The following is a 25,148-nucleotide window of genomic DNA, read 5'->3' on the forward strand; positions in this document are numbered from 1 at the left end:
ATGTGGTAGCTCAGCCCACAGTAGATGAAAGCTGTTTGCATGTGCTTCCAAGTGATGATCAGACAAGTCCTAAGTAGTGATATTTGGAGAATTTATTTCCCTCTAGCCTCTGCTTAAAACAATACTTAGACCAAAGAAGACAGTTTCAACAGGATTTGTTCATTATCACCAGTGCTCAGTAGTGTTAAGGAACCACTATAAATCTCTTCTCTGTATTAATGAAATCCTAATTCTCTAAAACCATCTGATGACAATACCTGGGATCTAGATATATTAAATTAAACAAAAATAAATATGCATCTCTCTGAAATAAATACTGAACATTCAGTTTCACATCTGCAACTCTGCAATTCATGGAGCCACTTTGGATAACAGAAAATTGGGGAAGTTTTCCTTTCCTTTCTTTTTTTCTATCCTTGTCTTAGCTGTGAAATCAGTACTTACATAGCAGCAAAATTCAGTCATTCTAGTTGGACTGCCTTAACAAATACAACTGATCCACACATACAGCTTGTATAATCTCTCCATGTGAGGTCTGAAATTGGGGAAAATAATGGAACTCTAAAATAAGGAAGGTTGGCTTAAATCCAAAACAATTGACTGTTGTTTTTTTTGGTGGTGGTGGTTGGTTTTGGTTTGTTGTTGTTGTTGTTTTTTATATAAAAATCTCTGAAAGACTTATTCAGGTAAGTAGGATCAAGCTTTTCCCTTCGTTATAATATTTGCCATATAAAACTAAAATGTTTTAACATACTTATTCTTTCATTATAACCAATGAACCCTCTTTTAAAGGCTGTTCTAGATAAAGACAAGATTTATACATATTTTATCTTAGGTTGTATTGTCAATGTTTGATCCTTCAAGCCCTCAAAAATCTTATAGCATTGTACATGCATTGACATACAGAAAGTATTCAAGATTTTTCAGTAGATTCAAAACAAATGCAAGAAATATAACGAAGGCTTTTAAATTTCATAATATGATTAAAATATCCTACAATTTTAAATACAGGCACATTAACATGGGGGGAGGGGGAGGGAGTGTGGTTTTACCCATCTCCAGCATTTCACCCATGTTAGTTATCTCAGATGATGACCTCTTCTCAAAAATAGTCTTGTTAGGTCATAAAAAATTTCCATTATTCGCATAGTTGACCCTGTCCCCACAAGAGCTCTGATCTTTAATGAAATCTGTAACAGTAGAAAAGCAGATTGTGGAAGTAATTCATGGTACTGACAGTTCTCACTGCCGCAGATTAACCAATCACTAATCTATTTTAAACAGTCACTTCTAATTCTATAATTCATTCTTTTTGCCTTTGATGATGATGATATTTTCTCTGTGTAGAGAAATAATAATCAAGTATTTTATGGGACATTTTATGAAAATTATCCTCAGTTTGCTATATTTTTTCCCCTCACATGAACATATTTTGATTGGAAATTATTTCAACCAGTATAAATGGTTAGTTACATTAACTGGTATTTTGTATCAAGATAGAATCATAGAATCATATAGGCTGGAAAAAATCTCTAAGATCAACAAGTCCAACTGTTAAAACATTACATGACACATTCAAGTGCCATCTAAGTTCTTTCCAAGCTATTCATAAAACAAGTAAAATTGAGATTAAATTTAATTTGAACCTCAGCCATGTCAGAATATCACATACTAAGTATTTATCTGATGTCAAACACTCATTTTCCTTTCATCTCCAAAAACAGACACTCCTGTTGAAATTATCATCTAAATTATCAGTAGCATATCATATCAAGTAATGCTAAAATTGTTTATATTTGCAAATATTTTTTCCTAACGTCTTGAAAGTCCAATAAATAATCCAGTCCCAGAGTCCTAAGGGAACTGGCAGAGGTAGTTGCCAAACACTCTCCATCATATTTGAAAAGTCGTGGCAGTCAGGCGAAGTCCCCAGTGTCTGGAAAAAGGGAAACATCATTCCTGTTTTTAAAAAGGGTAGAAAGGAGGACCTGGGGAACTACAGACAGGTGAGCCTCACCACTGTGCCTGGGAAGATCAAAGAACAGATCCTCCTGGAAGCAATGTCAAGGCACATGCACGACAAGGAGGTGATCTGAGACAGCCAGCATGGCTTCAGCAAATGCAAATCGTGCCTGACCTATCTGGTGGCCTTCTATGATGGAGTGACTGCATCAGCTGACAAGGGAAGACTAACTGATGCCATATACCTGGACTTCTACAAGACTTTTGACACAGTCCCACATGACATCCTGATCTCCAAATTGGAGACAGAGATTTGAAGGGTGATTCAGTGGATAAGGAATTGGTTGATGGCTCTACCCAGAGAGTTGTGGTCGTCAACTGCTTTATGTCCAGGTGGAGGTCAGTGATGAGTGGTGTCCCTCAGGGGTCTGCCTTGGGACCAGTACTGTTGAATATATTTTATCAACAACATAGACAATGGGATTAAGTGCACCCTCTGCAAGTTTGCAGATGACACCAAGATGAGTGGTGCAGTTATAACAGACGGAAGGGATGCCATCCAAAGGGAGCTGGACAAGCTTGAGAAGTGGCCCATGTGAACTTCATGAGGTTCAACAAGTCCAAGTGCAAGGTACTGCACCTGGATCAGGATGATCTGAGACATGAGCACAGACTGAGAGAAGAACTCACTGAGAGCAGCCCTGCAGAGAAGGATTTGTGGGTTCTGGTGGATGAAAAGCTTGACATGAGCCGGTAGCGTGTGCTAGCAGCCCAGAAAGCTGCATCAACAGAGGTGTGGCCAGCAGGTCAAGGGAGGTGATTGACCCCCGATTAGTTTTTTTTTTGGTTGGTTGGTTGCTGTTTTTTTTGTTTGTTTGTTTGTTTTTGTGAGTTCACAAAGAAATACAAAATCTTTGTTATTATAGAAATGATCCTTGCATGCAAGCAAGCAGTTTCTGGTCTTACTGTGGCCAGTTCTCAGGCTTTAAACATTAACCTCATTTCAGGATATAAGGAATTCCCAGATGAGATTTACAGTCACATCTGAAATCTCCATCCAATTCTTACCCTAAGACTGGAAGAAACTAATTTCTCTGCCTTGCACAGTCATAGCCCTGCCGCAATCTCCTTGGCACCTTAGACCGCAACAGTAGCACCCAATACTGAAATCTCATGCAGACAGATGTCCTGCTCTATTTATAGACTTATGCACCTGGAGAAATATCTGCAGAGAGATGAGAAGTATTTGCTGAGAAGGCCTCTACCTAAAAGCAGCCGGGATGAGTTTGCTTGCAAATACATTTCAAAGCTTTGCCCAGATTGAGTGCAATAAAATATATCAGCACTCAGGCACAGCCACCACTTTCAGAATGATGAATGAAAAGTTCAGAACACGTGTTTTTTTTTTTTCCATCATATTACCCAACCTGGGTTGCAGAGTCCTGGAACAACATCTTGTCTGCACAAAGAAACTAAGCATGAAGACTCTGTGACTTAAACCAAGTGAGCACCTCACTGTATAGCAATAACTACACCAAAGAACTTTTTTCTGTGTGTTCTATCACTGACATATTTTAAAACTTATTTTGACTGTGAAAGCAGATTTAAATTAAATTTATATTGCTTAATGTTGCTCTACAAAACTTTGACTGACCTAGGCTTCTCTTTCTTAGGCAGGAGATGATGCCCTATTATGAGAGAAGAACATTAAAAGGGATAAATACAAGAAATGAACCACAGCATAAATTCTACTCTCAAAATCCATGTCATTTTGGTTTCCTATTTTCTCATTCTTTTGCCTAAATAATAAGATTTATATGCCATGCAACAAATTAACTTCAGCAATATTTTGGATGCTATACCTATCTCAGAAAAGGCTGAGGAAATAAATCAGACACCCCAAATTTATATATTCCAGTCTTATCATTCAACCTTCTCTGGCTTTCCCCTAAAACCTATGCAAACAAGCCCCAAAGAAATATGATTTTCAGCTCCTTCCAAGTACAGCTCTTCCTTTCCAACACACTAGTTCCTCCCATCTCCGTTAAGCTGTCTTTTTTTTCAGCTTCCATCTTTCAGCCCTGTTCAGACTACAAGATTGTGCCTTCTTCAACCCATCGGTGATTTTGTTTCTGATAGGAATTTTACTCACTTTCTTCCTCATTAAACCATAAAGAGAAGTGCAAGAAACCTGATACAGAAGTAAGTCCAACACAGAGACATTCTGTAGCCATATTCCAGACTGTGGTAAAAAAACAGAGATTGACAGGATTTAGGAAGTTTAATCCAAATTTGTTGCCTTCAAAATCTGTAAGCAACTCTTTACTAATGGTCAAAGCTCTTAAATCACCTGAAACTCTTGACAACGAAGGAAAGGTCTGGAATGACCTTTAGGGCTATGCTTTGAAGAATAGGGGTGTGACTATACCACCTCCACCTACTAAAGTAGGTCAACTGCCCTTTCACAGTGCTGTCCAGAGTTAGAAAAGCAAGAATCTCATCCTAGGATTTATCCAGACAGTCCAGCCCTGACCAAAAATGTCTCCGAGGCTGCTTCCTAAGCTGTTAGAAAGGACATCATTGGAATTTCTTACAGACTTTGGCTAGAATGTATCTCACCAGGCAGTCCAATAAATTATATTAGGCTTTTGTTTCTCCACTCCCTATCACAAATTGTATTTTAATTGGTACATTTTGATTTTGCTGAACACTTGAAGACAGTATTGTTCTGCAATCCCTAGAGCACCAGGCAAAACAAACAATTTCAAATTTCTCAGCATTTCTACAACATCACACTGCTATAACAGCATCAGTTTATCCTCTTATTTTGAAGATTGTCTCCAGTCATTAGGATTGAGATCAGGGGACACGCTTCTGCTCAGCAAGATTTATTCACTGGCAAATTCTGCATACATGCAAATTACCCAATCCCCCCCCCCCCCGAATTACAATCATCTGTTAATTGCTCAGGGACATATTATTTAGTTTACGTCTTTTGACTGAAAAGATTATTTACATGGTGAAAGGAAGAGCATAAGGGATTTTATTAGTGGAACTAGGGTTTCCAGACGAGATAAATAGGGAAGATACCTGTAAAAGATATGAGAGCTTGGATTATTAGTATTGGTACTAGTATGACTCAATAGTATTGATATTAAACCAACCAACCACCTTCAGAAACTTTATTATATCTGTCTTCAAGTTCGTCACCTATTTTCTTTGCTCTGTCCTCAAATAGCCTTCAATACACGCCTGTTTTCTTATATTCTAGTTCTTGGGTGCAATGATTGTTTTTTCTCTTGTATTTGGAAAGTGCTCAGGCCCTTTTAGATGTAGTCACAACATAAATAACTTTTATCCAGACTGCTGGAATGCCCACTCAGTGTGTTAGCTGCATGGCTGCGCATTCAATCACCTCTTGTTCTCTTCCAGGGATTGTCCCATATTTCCTGGAGTTTTTGCCAGCAGCAGGGGAGCATCTATACAATCAGATGTACAGTTTCAGAAAAGCAGGTTTTTTTCCCTTAGTTTTCCTAGAAAAATTAGATAACGACATTTTTAATGAACTCACTAAAACAGGCAAGCTACACAGAATCTACCAGCAATGAGGCTGTGTGCATTACGCAGCAAGACATGCTGCAAACACAAGTATAATAAACACTGCTAGAGAGGGCTGCCTGGTGAACTTGTTGTGCAGCTGCTGAGTGCAGCACTGCTAGCCAAGTGACCCCAGTCTAGGAGCAGTCACAGAGTCCAGAAAGCTGAGTTCATAACAGTTATGTGTTCAGAGTCAGGGAGACAGAGTCAGAAAAACAAATATTTCTTCTCATTTTTAACATGTGGGATTTAAAGTACAAGTCCTGGTTTTAAATATCTGACCAGGTTCTCTCTCTCCCCTTTGCTTCATCTTCTTCAAGTTGGTATAAATGTTGCTCTACAGAGGTGAATTGACGTTCCAGATGACTTCCATGAAAAGATCTGTTGAATAAAACACATCAAAAATCTGGTTTCCTGAGCAGTCTTTTCCTTAAATTTTCCTGCTGTAAAGGAATGGAGAATGTTACTCACTTGGCTGTATAAAGCTCTTTAAGAATTTCAACAGTAAGACAAGAAATTAACTCAGTGACAAATTCTGGCATTAATGCAGAATACCTACACCTCTAATTAAAGCAGAATTACTCCATTTGTAGTACAGCATATATGACTTAATTATATTCCTTGCCAACTAAAAGGTACGTAGCTAGTAAGAAATAACTCATAATCAAAGTCTGTGTTTCCAAGGAGAGATTTGTAGACAATTTGTTAGAAAGTGTGTCGCGTAAAGGGGTGTAGCCGATTAACCGTTACGGGTCTGGTTGGGTTCAGGGTACTGAACTATCACAATCACAGATTCACCAATAACACATTAACCGATACGGGTCTGGTTGGATTCAGAGCACTGAACTACCACGGTCATGGATTCACCAATAACGTATAACCGCCCTTACTCTAGTCGTGTTCAATGAGAACTATCATGGCTAGGAACAATGCAGTTAAGTGCAATTTATTACAGCAACTGGTACACATGTTCTTTGGATTGCCAGCGATAGTTACTGACTGCAAAAGCAAGCTAGCATGCATGAAATACACAGGTGCACAGCCTGGAAATTAACGCGTTAAAAGGCGCAAAGACTCTATAGAGATTTCAAAGTTTCTGTGGAGACACACAGTATAACCAAGTGTTCAGATGTCACCCAAAGGCGTCCCAATGGTGGGGGGAAGAAAGGCTTAGCCCGTCAACTGATCCCAGGAGTCAGGAGGTCCTAGGGATGGTGTATTCCCTCATGATGGTATCTCCCCTGACAGTGGTATCTCCCCTGAAATCCCCTCTCTCTTAGGCCAATTTATATTATTTTCTATCTTTTAGGTGGAGCTTGAGTGACTCTAGTCAAGTATATCTTAGTTATGATTGCTGAAAAGTTTTCCCGTCTCTGTTTAAAGGTATAGGCTCTGAGAAATTCAGAGCGCATGCTCAGTGAGGGGTGGTCGCACCTTGGAAGTGGGTAGCTTTCGGGATGGAGGTGTGTTTTGGTATTATAAGGATATTATAATGAGCAAAAGTACACTAGAGTACAGCATTTGTCAAAACGTGACAGGTCGTTGGCTCAGGATAGCAAAAAGTGCAACGTATCGGTCTCGGTGTGCAGAAGAACAATCGAGTCCCCATCTGGTCACAGAGCCTAGCCATGGGGTCTCCACTCCACTCTGTGCTCCGTACTGATCCTTAGAGTCAGCACACCAGGTTCCCCCAGTGCGATAGCATCTAAGGTTGGAAGCCTAGGAAACGCTCAGGTAATGCAGTTACGCCCTACCCTGAAAGCCTCTTCAATGCTGTACATTTTCTTTAAAATGTGAATATTAGTTTTATTTTCCTAGTTACTTTAGGCAATTGCACCACAAAGTGAAACAAACATTTCCCATATTAATAGGTCTTTTCTCTAAATGCGTGTATGTGAAAGTTTTGCACGCTCCAGAGACAGGGAAAAATCATACTGATATCCTTACCAACTTCAATTTAACTTACTTAGTTAAAATACTTTTATATGTAAGATACATATTAAGAACTATTAAGGATAATCTAAAAAATAAATTAAGTAATTGAATAGTTTACACCTCTCTCACTATCCATATGGTATAACAGTCACCAAGAATCCACTCCCATGCAGAGCAATAAAACTGTACTTTTAGAGTAATCTCTGCTAACAAGGCTATATAAATAGATCCACCATTGTTTTACCATGTGTATCATTTTGGATTTTTATATACCTTCCTATATAATGCAGAAGTAATACAATGACAACATACTCAGTATGTACAGAAAGTGAGCTATCCAACTGTTCAACGATCAAACTGAAGTTATTATTTCAAAGACACAAAGCAAAAAATCAACTTCCTTTCCTTGTGATCTGTGTTTAGCCTGTATTATTCATAGACCTTGGTCAGGCTTTATTTCTGCAAATGGCACCTTTATTTGCTACCCTAGGGAACTCTCTGTTTTTCATGTATGGCACGTCAGCTAAACTGATGCGGTCCAGATTCACATCAAATGTTCACAAGATTCACCTACAGAAAATGAATAAGCACTACTATCACGGGCCTTGTAGCACCACTTGCACATACCCATACAATAGCAATAGGAAGTTATAACTATAGCTTTCTAAAACTACATGAAACAACACTTACTAGTGTTTTCCATTTGGAGTTCCCAAGGAGGTTTACAGGGATGTAACAGAATCTTTACAATATCTTTTGTAACTGAAACAAGTAGAAGCACAACAAAGTCTTCATCTACCGTTCTCTGTACTGAAAAGAGAAAAATAACAGACCTCAATTTTCTTTGTTTCTCAAGGCTACTTAAAATTAGAGATTACATAGATCACTGTATAGTTTTAGAATCGTATTGTAAAGCTTTATGGTATTAAAAGAATACAACAAATTGCATTCTTTGAAGATGGAAAGGGTTCTACCTGTTTTCACATATTCTGATTTTAAATCTTTTTATTCTCATCTGGGAACAGAAAAGCATTTTTTATTCTCAGCTGGGCCCAGCCCCACAAACATTTCAACTCTGCCTTCATCAGATGCAGATCACACCAGCATTTATCCCCACTAATCACCACTCCCTCTGGCACTGACATTATCCTGGGGAGTTTCCTATTCACCTGACATCAATTACCCTAGACCCTGCTGATACTTAATTCATATCATCATACTTAATTAATCATTAACCCCTTCACTGCAGTCAAGGCTCCATAATTTGTGTTCACAGCATCTGCAAAATATTAAGAGCATTTAACTACATATTCATCATGAGCTCTTCCTCCAGAGTATGAAGTACAGGCTACACACTTCAGCCATGTTTCAGAAGAGTATCATATAAATACATTAATGCTATGAAAGAAATAATGTTCCTGATCCATAAACTTAGCAGTTGCATGTCTGCCTTTCAGTTATCTTTAGAACCATTTCATAAAATTGTGTTTTTCACAAAGATATCAGGAGTCCTTCCTGACAACTTAATCAGGACAAAATACTCATGGCAATTGACGGAGCCCATTGAGGATCACCATGTTTCAAAAATATTTAAATAAATAAAAAAAAGCTTAAACAGATATAAAGGAAAAGACCAAGTTAACTGTTTTCAGCTCACTCTAGAAATCTCCTGATCATGATATTGATAGAGCTTGGTGGCTAAAATATCTGAACAAATACATGAGGTAAATCCACAGCAAGCTATGCATCTCTGAGAATATTTTCTATCACATAGGTGATATGGTAAAGAGGGATAGTCTTCTTTATGTAGAGCCTAGAATTCTATTGAGCTTTAAAAGTCCACTTACTTGGACTAATATTCCACCTTTCCTTTTCATGGGAGACATATAGGGAAAAAAAAAAGTCTACTGTGTGTGGAGTCTTCGATGTAGAACTCTAAGAGTACCGTGACAGATGCAAAGAGGCTGAGGAATAAATCAAGTACTGAGGATGGCTCATTTCAAGGAGCAACCCCCTACTCAGAATGCGTGCAAATAATCCACTCCTGTCAGTGGACAAGGATTATTGGACAAGGATAATTAGAATTAAATCCTGTGGTTCTTTATCATATCTCATAACCTCTTTTTATGTTTTTCTTTTAATGTTAAGTTTGAAAAGAAGGTCTATGAAATTACATTTATCTGAAACAAAAGAGACAAGGAATTAATACAGAGGATATATCAGTGGATCTCAAGTTAACAGCAAAACTGAAGGTTCCTATTCTTCGCTTATTCCACTGGAAAACAAAGAGCACACCACTGATGAGATGTTTCCGAGGTCTTTGCATTCTGCTTTTATTTTGTTTTGCTTTTAGATTAACAGAAAAGAAATATTTAAGGAGCTGAGTATCTAACAAATCTCATTTCACAAGCATCAAGAAAGAGGTTAATGAGGTTTCAAAACAGGGTTAAGTGGTACCACTATCACAGGAGCTGTGAATGTTTGTAGAAGATGCACATGAAAGAAGACCTATTTTAATAGTATGGAAGATTCTCACTTTCATTTCTTCTTCTAGCGTGGTAATGTCAGAGAGATTTTTAATTTTTTATTAGAGGTGCAAGGTAAAATAGAACAAAGCCAAATTTACTTGTCTCATATCTCCACTAATCAAGTTGCAGAGATCAATTAATAAAAAAATAAAAAATTAACTTTTCTTAATATGTATTTCTCTTAGAAATATCTCTAGCAAATACATCAAAGTTATACATCGTTCTATGCCAGACTGAAATCAAACAGTTCTACCTTGCGGCCAGGCATAATACAATCATATCTATAGATCAATGCCCATTACTTCACTTTGAAAACAAAATAAAACAAAAAATAAACAAGCATTCTATTCTCTCCAGTCTCATAGAACTAAGAGCACCAGTCTTTACATTCTTACAAAGACCTGTAGATCCACATGGTAGATCAGAATCTTACTGATGGAAGATCACCTCTCCCTGTTACAGTCACCAGTGCTATGTTTACTTCAGCAAACTATGTTTTACTTTAAGTAAGTAAGGAGCTTGACTAGCATTTCCAAGGAAAAGTACATTATTGCAGGAGTAGACAGAGCTGGTTTATTTCTAGCAGTTGGAAAGAGTCCAAACTCAGCCAGCTGAGAGAAAATTTCTTCAGCTAAATGTTTTTTGTTGAAATTTTCCTAAAGAATTTAGCCCAAGGCAGACAGTGAGTATGGAAAATTTCAGTCCAAGCAGTTGAAGTATGATGAAAGTATTAGCAATTGAAAATGGGATTTTATCATGAGATGTGTCAGGCAACTTTAGTAACAGGCAGATCCCTCTGCCCCCCTCTAATACTGGCCTGCTTAAAGGCACCAGTGACTGCTATTAATTCCAGACCTGGCTGTAATGGATAGTGCCCTCAAATCCTCTTCAGGTTAATTGAAAAAAGTAAGTTAATGTATTTATAGAGTCCGGTATCAGGAAAAACAGAACCTTTTCCCCAAACCAGTTATCCCAAAAGTAAAGGCTGAGCAAATACAGGCTTCAGTATCTAGGAATTTTTCTTGCAGCTGGTTGTATATATACCTAGTAGATGTTTCATAGCAAGGACTGGGTATGCAAACAGTGATTGTCAGTGGAAAAAAAAAAAATCATGTATGGAGAATCGCTTATGAGGGAACAAAAGGAAAAGACCTTTCTGGCATGGGAGAGGATTGAAAAATGGGCTTACAAACTGTGAGCAAGAGAAGTTCTGTACTATTGGTTTATCAGCTGTATCTGTTCTGCATTTGGCTAGGACCATCATTTTTTCTCTTATCAGAGAAAAGTCTCTGATGTTCATTAATGAAATACAGAACGAAGAGAAAATTTATGATCATTTATGCATACTGTTGTGTATTTATTTATTGTTTCTATTTCCCTGGATGTTTAGAAAACATTACATAGATTTCATAAATCTGTTATATTTGCTTTCATTTTAATGTTTTGATAGCACTGCCTGGACTTGCTTCCTAATAATACCTTGGTCAGACAAACTATTTTTGAATGGAATTAGTCTCTGTAATCTAGAATTATACCAAATTAATGCCTAAAACTCCATTTCATGCATCACAAAAATTCTGTGTTTGTCTTTACTGTTTATAGATTGTCACCAACCTTCCTTAAGTGCAGTGTAACTCAGGATAAGTCCTTGTGTCCTTGTCATCAAAAGTAAGAGTTATACAAACAATAATTTGTTGGATTAAAATGCATTATTAATTTATGATCTAGCACATTATTGTTTACTACTGACAGTAGAGACTCCATTGTTATAACTAACAAGAAACTGAAACATAAAAGATCAATTGGATGGCGATAGAAGCTTTAACTCCTCCTCCCTTACACATAGCACAGTGCAAACCTACACAGCAGTTACAACCAGCCATGATTATGATGCAGCCATCTGCCTGTATTTTTCCTCCTTCAAAAAATTTTTTCCCATACTGGTTAACACCAGTTCTCTCTGGATAGCATGCTTGCCATCAACCTAATATACTCATTTCATCTTTAAGCAAACCACCGACTATTCCTCTCCTGCAGCAAACCACCGACTATTCCTCTCCTGCAAAGTCCCCTCAAAAAACATTTCTTGACCCCCATTGCCCACTTGGGACTTGGTCCTTTGTGGCCAGACCACAGATATAATGTCTCCTGGGGATCTAGGGCATGGTCAAGAAACAGGCCTCAGAGAGTTGGAAATTTTTTTGATCTAGCTGAAAGCAAGGTTGAGAAGAAGGCATGAAGCTCTAGAATAAAAGGGCAATTTGGTAAGCTCTGAAGTAGGAGCTTATCTCTCTATTCAAATAAAACATGTCATTGAAGGAAAGAAAGGTGTCTGACAACTTTATGTCACTTGCAGGACTATTGTGATAAGGGATATCTCTACCCCAGAAAATGTAAAATCTGGTGATTCCCCTTTTAGAGAAACCATTTTTATAATTGGCTAGAATAGATCTGAGAATTGCTGTGAACCTTACTGCCCCTTTCTCAATCTAAAATACTCATACTATAATATCAGTTTCAATCTAATCTAAATAAAATGATAAGATTTACTTTAAATTTGAAATAAAATGATAGTCTCATTGCTTTACACTCTTTTAAGACATTCAGTTTAAAATCAGGGACTTTTTTCTGCAAATATTAATATTTGTCTCATTAACCTACCTTGATAGTGACAGCATGAAGTGTAAAGATTTTCCGGAAACATTAGGAGAATTTAATTGCCACCTTTGCTATTCCTATGGACCACTAGGAAACACTTTCTGGATGGCTCTGAAACAGACTGAAAAACTCCTTCTAGATAGAGAAAATATCTCCTGGAAGGATTGCCTGAAAGACAGATGGACTAGCATACTCTTTTGACTGTTATAGTTATCTGACAGTTGACGATAAGTACAGGCTAAAAAATAAATTTTAAAGTGACTTTTGCTTACCAGTTGAACAGAAAATAGCAGGCTGGTATAGAATAGAAATAGTAAATGGGAGGCATACGTGGGTTTGGAACTGTAAAGATCCCCTGATAGGATTGGGCAAGCAGTTTCATTCCAAGTCCAAACAACCTGAACTCCAGCTATATAATTATGTTTGGATTTGGTTTTTTTTCTGCCCGTAATATTTTGTTTGGCTTCTGGACTGCTTGGAAGTTAGAATTTCTTCTGCTGCCTATTTACTTATAACATTCAGTGCTGGCAAGGCTGATGCATTTCTGAATTGTGGAACACTCTAAATTCCCAAGGATACTTGAATACCATCATTGTCAGTAATAAAGTTTAGATATTGTGGGTAATAAGAGCAATTTCAGTAATGAGAGGCTCATAATATATCAGTCTTGTGTCCTTCTACTTTGTTTGCTTGGGAGCTAATGGGTGGGTCAGCAAGTATTTGCTGCGAAGTAGCAAGCATTTGTCCTAATTATTATGGAGGTACAGTAGTGTCACTAATAAAAATGATTCAGTGCTTTGCTAGCTGACTGTGGCCTGAAAGCAGGGTTTCTCATTTGCAGGAAATGCTAGTTTGCTTGATATTTGGCTGTAAATTCATATCTACCCCAAAACTTTTTAAAATTCCTTATAAAACACAAGACCCAGAGCAGCCCAATGTTCCTATCAGACAAAAAATCATTGTCACCACCAGAATTATCTCCTATAATACTACGCTTCCATTGTATTGCATTTTCAGAACACTAATCATGACTGATGAATCCAAAGGAAAATAAGATTATACGGTCACACATGCATGCAAAATTGCCCTCTTTGCTTCTAACAGGAGGGGAACGGCTGTCCAACTGCTTCTGTATGTGGTAGGTTATTGCAACTGCCTGACTTCAGTTGATTCCATTTCCACTAATTTATTGTAATGTTTATTTACTAATTGGTTGGTCTTCATGCCTTAATAGTTCTTTCTCTCATGCCATCTTTCATACTAGATGTCCCCAAAAGCACCCTCTTTGCTGATGCGGAGTCCCTGCTCTTCCTTCAGTACTTCCTTGGTGCTCTGCACTTACGACACAAAAACTTCAAGCACAGTCTCTACCTGCATTGCTGACATTCCAGTTTTGCCTGGGTAGGACAAGAATTGCTCCTGTATGAGTGACTCAGCCTTTTCCTTATTGATTACTTAAGTATCAATCTAAATTTTAGAATGGTATGATAAGATAGATCCAGTGGTATGACATAATCTGACTTACTCTGCTTGGTACAAAGCTGACCAAAAAAACATAATAAAAGCACATATTTTGGAAAGACTTCAAAACTTCAGCCAAAGATTCCCAGAAATTGGTCCACCATCTCCTTTGGTAACTGTCCTGATCATTTCTACTGCTAAGGATATGCATTTTAGTATAAGTCCAACTCCAGATATTTTAACCCCATTTTAACCATGCAAAGTTGGATGTCTTAATAAAATGTCAGTTTACATCAGACCAGACACCCTACAAAAAAATCAGGTGGTTCTTGTAGAAAACTGAGATGGATTCTATGGGGACCCATTTTATTTAGTCCAATGCTCTGGTTAGGAAGACTGAGGGAACTTTTCCAGGACATTACACAATGATCGTTCATTAAAAGACTATAAAGTTTCCTGACGAAAATGTGAGAGGAAAAAAAATTACTTCTGGCTTCCATGCTGTGTAATCCCATGAAATGCTGTAAAAAAACCTCCAAAATTGGCTTGCACAGAGTCCAGACCTTTTATTTTGGCCATTGCTTATTAGTCACTAATATAATTAAACTTGTCTCAAAGTTTCCACATACAAACCCCATCTTTGAGGGGTTTTGATTCAGCTGTAAATTTTTACTCTAGGGTGAAATTTAAAAAACAAAGGCTTATCCCAAGAGCAAATTTTAATAGTATTAATTTAAATATATTTATTATATTTTTTATGTTAACCTATTAAGCTCCTCATGTCCCCAACACCCTATATGCCTGGAGTAAGTTACAAGAGGAAGTTCTATTTATGGCATGCCTAATCAATGGTAACAAAATTAATTCTTGCCCCAGTGATGCCTGATGCCCTGGGTGCCAGAAAACATCTGACCCCATGCACCAAGGGTGTTAGCAGTACTCTTGTGGCTATTCAACTCAAATATGCATATAGATATTCAATCCAACATCACTGACCCAGGGATGAAGGACCTAAATTCAATCTCCTCTTTAGCTGTTCAGATTCAGTGGCAGCTTAGGGCTCTTTAAGTCACCCTTGCAGGAAGGCAAGCACCTACACCCGTGAGAGGCAGCCTGTTCTCAGTGGTGGCCCTTGGCTCCCACTAAAGCATGGTAAAAACCTTTGGAGGATTTCAGCACACACACAGGAATAAGAGTTTCTTCATTGCAGTCAGGCAGCTTTTCCCCTAGCTTTGGCAACTGAGTTGAATTCATAGCAAAAATTTGGAGCCAAAGCTTTCCACAAAGGTGAGAGTCTCAAGTATGTTATGCAGCTGCTTGCTCACTTGCATGTACCACATGGAAGCTGGGAGCTGCTTACCAGCATAGACACAAATTTCTGCAAATGTTCAGGGTCTTGCAAGACTGCAAAGAACCCTACCCTTTTTTTTTTCCTTATTGTAAACACAGGTTTAAAAAGTTTTGCCAGACATCAAATCTTATTTGCATCTACTGATGATTGTTGTCTAAGATTTTTTATATAAAAATAGCAAAGAAAATGTAAAACACATATTTTCTTCAAGTTTCTAAGCACAGGCCTGCATGGTTCAGCTGTGCTTGGCCACGGGCAGGAAGCCTGCGTCCCTGGGGCACAGGACAGGCTGGGAACACAGCCCAGGGTTGTGGCCTTATTATACTATCTGTTACTGACACAGAATCATAAATTATAAGCTGTAGTTAGGTATTTCAGGGTACTCACCCTGATGTATGAGAAAGAAAGAAAAATTCTTTATCAGATCATGGTAACAAATTAAGGAAGGAAAAGGCTTTCTTATTCTTTTGAACTTTGTTTATTTTTATTTTTATTCCTATTTCTGTGCATTTTAATAATTTATATCTGCTGTCTGCAAAGTAAAATAAATACTTTTCAATTTGTGGTTCAACCAATGATTTTTAAAATAAGCATTTTGACTTTTTAGTTGTTTTGCAGTGGTCCAGTCACCACCTCCCAAGCAGTAGGTACCCAGCCTGGTATGTTGACCTGCTCTCTGTGGACAGGCTGTGTAAAGACCTTCATACCCTAACAGGGCATACACTGAATTGCACCTCATGCAACCAAGGTTCATGTTCACAAGTATTTTGACTCCTTCTTATTGCGTTAAATGTAATCTAATCTAAATACCTTTGTGGATCTCACGTTGCACATAGGGTTTGGTATATGTTTAGTAAAAGACATAGCTCTTTGTGAGTTTCAGGAGCTTAAATCTTCCCATTCACTGGTAAATATTTACCTTAAGCATGTGTGTATGCTGCTTATGGAAAAAAAATAAATTACTTTTTCATCCAGTGGCTTACCTCTGTTCACTTTTTGAGGACCTGCAGTAACTAGAGCACTCCTGTCAAATTCTCAGTTTGAAGGCCTGAATGTAAGCAAGGTATCATTATTAGCATTAACTAAATCCTTAGCTTAAAATGCAGCTCTGCAGAGAACTTCTTACATACCACGCCTTTTAAAAGCTTCAGTAATGTCTAAAGCATGTTCAGGCTTGTCACTACCTAGATCCACTTTTCACAAAGTTGCCTAATGTCTGAGAACAAGGTTTAAACATATCAAGAAAATATAGGCAGACCTTTAGCAATATTTTTATACATCCATTTTTCCAAGGAAAAAGTGATTGAACTGTATAAGCTGCCCCTCATCCATTTTATTGTAAGAATTCCCTGGTGCCATTAGTTCATTCAAAGCCAGAAGTATCACTTTACACAGTTTTTCATTGTACTCAGGGGAAGTATATGGAAATTTTACAGCAATAAGCTACAAATGGGGAGCTGGACTACAGCCAGTCTGTATCCTTCTCATGCCCTCACAGCATTTTTTTCAGCATTCAGTGTTTTCCACAGTGTATAGAATATTTATCCTGCAAGGGTATTATATTTGTTTTGGAGATGCAAAATACAGTAAGTATGCCTTTAACTATGATGTTAAAGCTGATGTTTTCTTTTCTTTTTGTTTCAATAGAGGTTCGTTAATGGAGTTTTAAAACCCTCAACAACAGACTTTTCCATAATGTGCAACTCTTGCATTTTCAATTTATTCTTTTACAAATGATCAACGAATACTGTTCTGGTGTTATACAACTCGATTATTATTACATCTCTTGCACAAATTGTTAGCATATGCAACATTAAGGCACCGGTTGGCCTGACTGAGTGCTTCCAATGTTTTTTCTTTGTAACTTTGCAAACAAAAAGAGGAATAGCTAGAACCATATTAGAACTATCAGAGGAAGATGGAATACCATATTATGAGTGTATTCAAGGACTGAAGTATTTAAGCCCATAGGCAAATTGCTGATTCAGACTTCTCATGGCATCTATTAATAACATACAGGTGACATGTTTTTATAGCAAGCTAACATTTCATCCTTTGTATACTGAATATGTAAATAAACACATTGCAGACACTAAAATAACTCCTTAGAGAGTGGCTACTCTACAGAAATACAATTTTACAATTAAAATGATCATATATTCCATAGAAACAAGAGACTGATGATTTCTTCCCAGTGCATGAAACTCACTCTGGAGCAGAAGCCTACACAGATTATCTTTATAATGAAGACTTCATTTTCAGAGATTTCAAAGGTCTTAAGTAGGAACTATCTCATTCACTTATGCTTTAGACATCTACATCTGAGCCAGATAATGTATCTGCCTTTCACAATGAATAGCAAGAAATTGGAACTCTAAGATCACGATTCAGCCATCCAACTTTGAAATTAACTATAGGGTAAAACAATTAACAGTAGAGACCCTATTAACCCAGTCTTTTCTTTGACAATAAAGGGGGACTAATGTGGCTGGTTCTGACATGCCTTTCTATACTGTAGATTTTCAAATTTAGAGAAATAAATACATCACGTTGCATCCCACAGCTGCTAACATGGGGGAAGCTCTCACAGGTGTGTAAGAGCCCTAGGTTCATGAGTTTATTGGGAAACAGAGATGAATAATAAGGCCAGTGGAGTGATTGCAGGAGGCATTATACAGCACATAAGTAAGCAGTACCTGCCTGGAATCGAAAAGTATCATAAGCCTCCTACAACTTTCATATATATCAACCCAACACTTTGCTCAGGATAGATGCAAGCTCTACCAAAAGCAATAGCAAATCTAGTTGGCTTTAATGTGGGCAGGATCATACTTTGAATTACAATCAGTTCCTGGAGATCCAGTTTCCAAAAGGTAACTAATACTTTTATGATCTAATAGGACAACAGCAACAGGATCCAATCACTGATATCTTAAGAAGAAATGAATGAGAATAATACCATGGTAATTAATTACTAAAACAGTGAGTCCTTACAGATCCAAGACTAAAATAAAATTCACCATATCATTTTATGTAATGTATCCTACAAAAAGTTATTTAATCTTTGCATGTCTCAGCTCTGTATCTGTTCAGTAAAGGTGCAGTGTTCTATTTCTCTCAGCTTCTCTAAGGTTAGAGAGACAGTTGTCATTGCAAAGACTCAATAGTGACTTGCCATATATCTTTGCAGTACCCGGTACAAAGGCAGCTCAAGCAGGATCTCTGTGTAGAGTTGGAATACAAATAACAGTGTGCAAAAACATATTTAATCAGAGTAGGTTCCTTACTGTTAAGATAGAGACAGATATATGATCAAGATGTTAGAAATATTGTATTCACTTATTTCTAGAACATTGTTGCTACTACATATTTCCTGCCGCTTCAGTGTCTGCAGATGATTTCTTAACTTAGAGTCTAATAGCAAGCATATTTCAGAGTGAGAATTCATGCTTATGGTTCTGTGTTTCTTTTCCAGCATTTGATTAGCAACACCTAAAATTATACTGGGAGCTATATTTCCTGCATCTTTATACAGCCTTACACCACCAGAGGGGACACAAAGTTTTCTGTATAACTACAAGATTAACAGGTAGGGAAAGAAGGAACGGATTTTCGGTTATGTATGTAAAATAATATATTGTATATTCCATGTTTATTTTTAATATGAAAGAAACATTCTGTAAATGGTACAAGATTTTCAACAAGTTACTTTCCAATACAGCACTGCCATACGTAAAGTATTTTACCACACCAGTCTGTATGCACTCATTCTTCATGATGATTCCTCAGGAAGATGTGAACTTTTGACCCCCCACCTTCCCAACACAAGTTCTATTCATTACAAAAAAAAAAAAAAAAAAAAAAAAAAAAAAAAAAAAAAAAAAGGAACAAGTAGCTTACACACACATGTACACATAGCACACATATCTTGGTTGCAAAAAGTACTTGATGTACTAGTTTCTCAGGAAGGCAACTCCAACAACCAGAAACCTTTCAATAATTACTATGGTCTTTTCTTAAGTTTCTTCTTTAAATAAGATTCATTCTTAGAGGTGTAAAATAAAACACTAAATATTCATTCAATGTGGTATGTCATACTTATGTATGTCATCAATTCAGTTCTTCATATTATAGGCTCCCCCACAATATATATATATATATATATATATATATATATATAAATACATAAATAATTGACAGCTATTTAGCTATTTTTTCCAGGGATTATGATGGCCTCTTATTTGTTGAGAAGTTTTGTTTTTCACTTCACTTGAAACAGGACTCTTTTTCTTTTATGTGGCAAAGGCTATCAGACAGTTCTGCAAAAAAAATAGAAAAACCACATTCTTCATATTTGTCACTGAAAATCTCTTCTAAGAAAATGGGCCTTTAATTTCCATGGACTTTAACAGATTGATCAGTAAATTTATTCAAAACCAGTTGACTTTCTACACTATAAGATTGGAAGGAAGAAGTAGTAGTTTGTTAGAGCAAAGATGTTGAACTTTGTACATGTGAGTTCCATTTGTATTAATGAAAAGATTATAGGTTGCCAAACAATAACTTTATGAACAAATAGTATGCCTTTTAAAAGAGGAGATATAACAGTTTTTCCATAAGGAAAGCTCTGCCTATTAATTTTGTACTGCCTATTTAATCTTCTATCCTTTCACTTTACTGTGTACCCGGCTGTAAAGTGAAAAATAAAATGGATGGAAAACTAACAAATATTTCATTCTTCTAGCCCCCTGATAGTGACCCACTCCCCCTTTTATGAACAACAGGAAATGTCAACATTGTGAAATTACATCTCAGCTGGATTGATAATCACCAATATATTTGTTGCTCTTCCAGGTTACCACCTCCTACCAAGAAATATGCTGTCTTTTCAAATACCTTATATTTCTATCCAACCCTACATTCTGGCTTCAGTGCAGTGCTATAATCCAGATAATCCTAATTATCAACTACACTTAATCAGAGTTAGTTAAAAAAGGGAAATAAAACACTTCTTTTTCCTGTTATTTTACCCAGATATAAAATGGCTTGAAATATCTTGGGGGGGATAAATTTAAAAAAAAAAAAAAACAGATGACAGACCTGTAGATGCCAAGTCAAGCTTCAGAAATTTTCAGAATCTTTGCAGATAGTAGTCACTGAGCTAGAGTTTTTTAAAGAAATCAAGTCTAAAAAAGAAATAATATTTTAATTAATATCAAGTTGTATTTCATTTTTAAATAGGCTTTTTCTCAGAGATTGTAAAAATACCCACAGACAACCAGCTTTCTATTTTCCTTTGTGTTGTACTCTGTTAGAGAAATGTATTCAATCTGGAATATCATGTTATGGTTGATTGCACCAAACACTTATATTTTTACCTCCTTGTCTTTTGGTGTGTGATTGTCATACCAAAGTAAGCACCTGACTTCAAAATAAGACTAAAACTTGTAAATCCCAGTCATAGACTTCACTTTCTAATGTCGAGTTGAACACTAATGTTACAGTAATGGGTCTTGTTGCTTAGTGTAAGATACTCTGGGTCAGTGTAACAATTGGTGTTAGCAATTAAGATAGCACAAATTTAGCTAAGAAATCTGAAGCTAGTCTATGCTAATACCCCATCTACCACTTTTCTTGTGCACGTTTCTACCCCAAGACCAGCCAAGTGTGACTTTAGCATATTATGTTGCAAGTTAACGTGGATTACCAACATTTTTAGATCCATATAATTCTTTGGTTTACTGAACTGAGAACCCTAAGGGTTACAACTTCTAACTTCCCCTAGAACCAAAAAAATGGGGTGATCCACACATGGAATTCAATCTACCAAGGAATATCCAGAAAGCTTCTTGCTTCTCCCTTACATGTGATCTGTGACACACACATGTTGCTTGAACATCCATGAGTGACCTCTCTCTTACTTCCCTCCCTGGCTTTCAGAAAGTGTCCTTTCTATAAATCTGTACTCACAACTATTCGGTTCCAATATAGGAACTAGTTGCCTAGGCATTTTATGTATTAGCTCAGTCAATGTCTGCACCAGGGTGAAAATTCCCTTTGGAAAATTAGAAACTAGAATTCAGATTCTGAAGCAACTCAGGGTTGAATTGCCCAAGCCATTATGTAGAGCTGGACTGTAGACTTTACTCCTGCAAGTTTACTTTTATGAAAGCTGCAAATCACTTTTTTTTTCTAGTTGTTGTTTTGTGAAATGCTGCACAGAAGCATGCAAAAGAAAAAAAAAAAAAGACTATTAGACTATTACAATCAAATTCAAGCTGTAGATGATTAACCCTGGTCTCATAATTCACTACCTAATTTGTTGGTCATTACATGTCAGATTTGAGGACTCATTATCCAGCAGTTGGGCCTAATGAATAGGTTGGCATTTAAAGGTAAGTACAGATGGATTTTTAAGCATGGTCTCTGGTATCAGAGACACCAAAGGTCAATTAGCAATATGACTGTAGAGGCAAGATAGTGGTGATGTGAAGAGAAGTTATTACCTTCTTAGGACATAAGGGAGCCTTTCCTGCTAAAGCACGGTAATCTATATAGACAGGATGGCCTACCTCAGAACAAAGGAGAAGTAGTGCCTTGAAGCCTCAGGACATCATTTCCCTTGTTCTCAAACTCAGTACTAAGCACTTGAGGCAAGGTTGAAATGTTAATGTAGGGGGTAAAGAGGGTCTCCCTCATTCTCCAGCTTGTCTTTCAAGGGATCTTCTCCCAGATTTCCATTTGAATTCTGGGGAGGAAATACATCAATACAGCCTTTCAAAACTAAATGAGGCCACAGGCACCCACTGACTGCACTCTATTTAAAACTCTCTTGTAATACTTTGGTTCAGCCAGTCTATAGGTTCTTGTACTGTGCAAAATCCCTACTGAGTAACAGGCAGTGCTACTTAGAGAGGTGCCAAATCAGCACTGCAGGGATCCTGCAAGTCGTTGCAGACCAGCGGGTGACTACAAACTACCAGTAATGATCGACTGAATACACATAGATCTAGATATTGATGATATAGGTATATAGATGAGATACAGTAGAGAAATCAAGATGTTACAGAGATAGAAATATAGGTAGAAACTAATGGTGATACAGACAGTAGTAAAATCAGAGAAAAAAATAAATAAATATGTCTGCAACGTTCATCTTAGTGAGAAACACCAAAGAGTCTAGTGGCTCGTGCACTCATTTACAGGAGCTCTGAGACTACAATCTTTCCGTAGTGAGTAAATGGTTAGTAAAAGCAAATGCTACAGCCTGAGATCCCTCTATGTACTGCAGAATTTAGGAATCCTAGGTTCAAATCCCTTGTCCAAATCAGAATAACTAGAAAATGACTTTGAAACCAAGCTTCCCATATGAATCCACGGTGACCAATAGACAACACATCCACCAGCCATTTTATGTGCAACTGCACGCAACATATAGTTATGTGAGAGATTATGCTTACAGGTATACTTTTCTCTCTAACAGGGCAGATCGCTGCCTAAAAGACCTTAGGACTTTGTTCTGAATTGGCAGGTTCTGAGTTTCAAATTCCAACTTATCAAAAAAATCTTGTTATAACTATTTCAGACAATGCACAGCCCTAAGGTTTGGCATAGCTGAAGGCATTGATCTGGTACATACTGCTTTGCATTCACCCCACTATGAAGTAAAGCAGCATAGGGAATTCTTTCACAATGGTTGGAATATTTTTCAGCTCACAACAAAAATTCTTGAGATTTTCTGTGAAAGGATTTTTTGCTTAAAATTAATAGTCAGTGCAATTTATGAAGTCATCAAGCAATATATAAACCAGGTGGCCATAGTTTAGTAGAGTACTTTCTTCCTTTGCATGTATTTTACAGATCCAGTTTGAATCTAGTGAGTCTTCACCTCCCTTATAAATGAATCTGATGATGTGAAATAGTTATGAGATTTGGGGTAAAAAAAATGATAGTATTAATTTTTGGAGCCTAATCACAGTTTGGGATTGGCAAAAGTGAGTATGAATTTTCTTTCTTTGCAGGGAAAGAGAAGAGTTTCTTACATGCATGTATACACAGTGAGGAAGATTACCACTGCAGTGCTAATTGCAGGCAATATGGGGTACAAAGCAATGTGTACTAACCAAAGCAAACCAGACACAGAAAAGTTATAAAACCATTCTAAAATTCCAACACTAAAAATGGACCTGAGAAGAATACCATTTAACCTTACCGCATGAGATTCTAGGGTTTTGAAGAGGAAGGTTCTAGAAGCAGAGGATGTTCACCATCAACAGTTAAATCAAATCACTGATAGGAGTACAGAAGACATTTCTGTTGGCAACAGGAGAAAAAAAATGGTATTATTTTAAGCTAAGCCTTTTCTAAAACTCAGTAGCTGGAATAAGTTCTGTTAATGTGTTCAGAAGGAACCTGGTTAATATCACCTAAGTCACAGATGCCTGGATCATTCCAATGTAAAAGTGATATATGTTATTTAGTCTGCAACTGCAAATGATTATAGTTTCATTTGCTTTTTTTCTAGCTGCTAACATGCCAGGCCATCCCAAAGTTCAGTGTCAAGTGTAAACCTGTCATCCTTACTCAATGGAAAAGATAGATACCAGAAAGAATGACTTATGTCATTTATAGAGTGATTCTCCAAAATTCCCTATATCTTCCTAGCAGTTATGTAAGGACCCAAGATTAGATGAGTTATCTTTAGACAAATAAAGTTAAATGTGAGAGAATATACAAAGTCCTCTACCTGCATGGACCTGAAAATTTCCTTGAATTGCATTAGCATCAGTTAGCAAAGTTTGTGTGTACTATAGGAATTAAATCCTACTGTTATCAGAAAGAGGTTAAAATCTTTATCTTTGATTGAAAGAAGATGTTTCTTCTTTAAAAAGGCAAAACAGAATGAAAAGACTAAAACCCAGAAGAGCATGACTCTTTTACATTCTCCAGCCCCTACCAAAACCTCTTCACACTGAATGGGTGTGAATACCCCCCTAGTAACAAGGAGTGGGTCAGGGGTTTGGGGAGAGGAATCCCATTCTTCTGCCAAGGGCAAGAGCAGTGCTTTGCAGGAATTGTTTTGCTGCTTCTCCAAGCAGCATCAGTGAACATACCTACTATTATCTAGAGAGAGTTCCCACCCACAGAAGTATCTGCATAGATGGCTGGGTGACTAACCTAGCCATGAGAGCTACAGACAGAGGGGAATACAGAGCTCTTGTCCCACTTTTGGTGTTTGACTTTATGAGATTTGAAGATGCCACAATTTTCCTTAAAGATGCCATCTTTCCACATGAAGATGCCATCTCTTACAGATTCCACAATTTTCCTTGCTTGCTTAGATGACTGCCCATCCTCTTGGTTCATCTCTCTATCACAACAGTCTAAGACAGAAAATAATACCCTATGGACACACAGGCAGCTGCTTGTTCACAGTTCTGTTGTCACTAAGGCTATATATATCTCCTAAGGTAAAACTTGTCCTAGCTTTCCTGTCTCCTACTGCCAGTACAACCTGAATCACAAGCAGTTCGTCAGGCATTTAAGCACTCCAGCTCCTCATATGGGAGGAGTTTTGTCTGAATATACTTAGAGTCTTTTTGTCAAAGTATAAATACAAGCAGTTTAACAAATTATATTTGTAGAGTCCTTCAACA

The 25,148-nt window shown here is 37.2% G+C and overlaps 2 long non-coding RNA genes across 2 annotated transcripts in view; both read right to left on the reverse strand.

Annotated features, from left to right (window-relative positions):
- The window catches only part of LOC121065597, a 68,691-nt gene that overhangs the window by 6,940 nt on the left and 36,603 nt on the right, over positions 1 to 25,148 (reverse strand). The gene's annotated exons all lie outside the window — the stretch shown is intronic.
- On the reverse strand, positions 3,547 to 8,518 carry LOC121065600. The gene is made up of 2 exons (XR_005817192.1): positions 8,185 to 8,518; positions 3,547 to 5,940 (listed from the first exon to the last, which is right to left on the reverse strand). It is a non-coding gene; the product is annotated as an uncharacterized LOC121065600 (long non-coding RNA).

This window comes from Cygnus olor, chromosome 2 (assembly GCF_009769625.2).
Source record: "Cygnus olor isolate bCygOlo1 chromosome 2, bCygOlo1.pri.v2, whole genome shotgun sequence".
NCBI lineage: Eukaryota > Metazoa > Chordata > Aves > Anseriformes > Anatidae > Cygnus > Cygnus olor.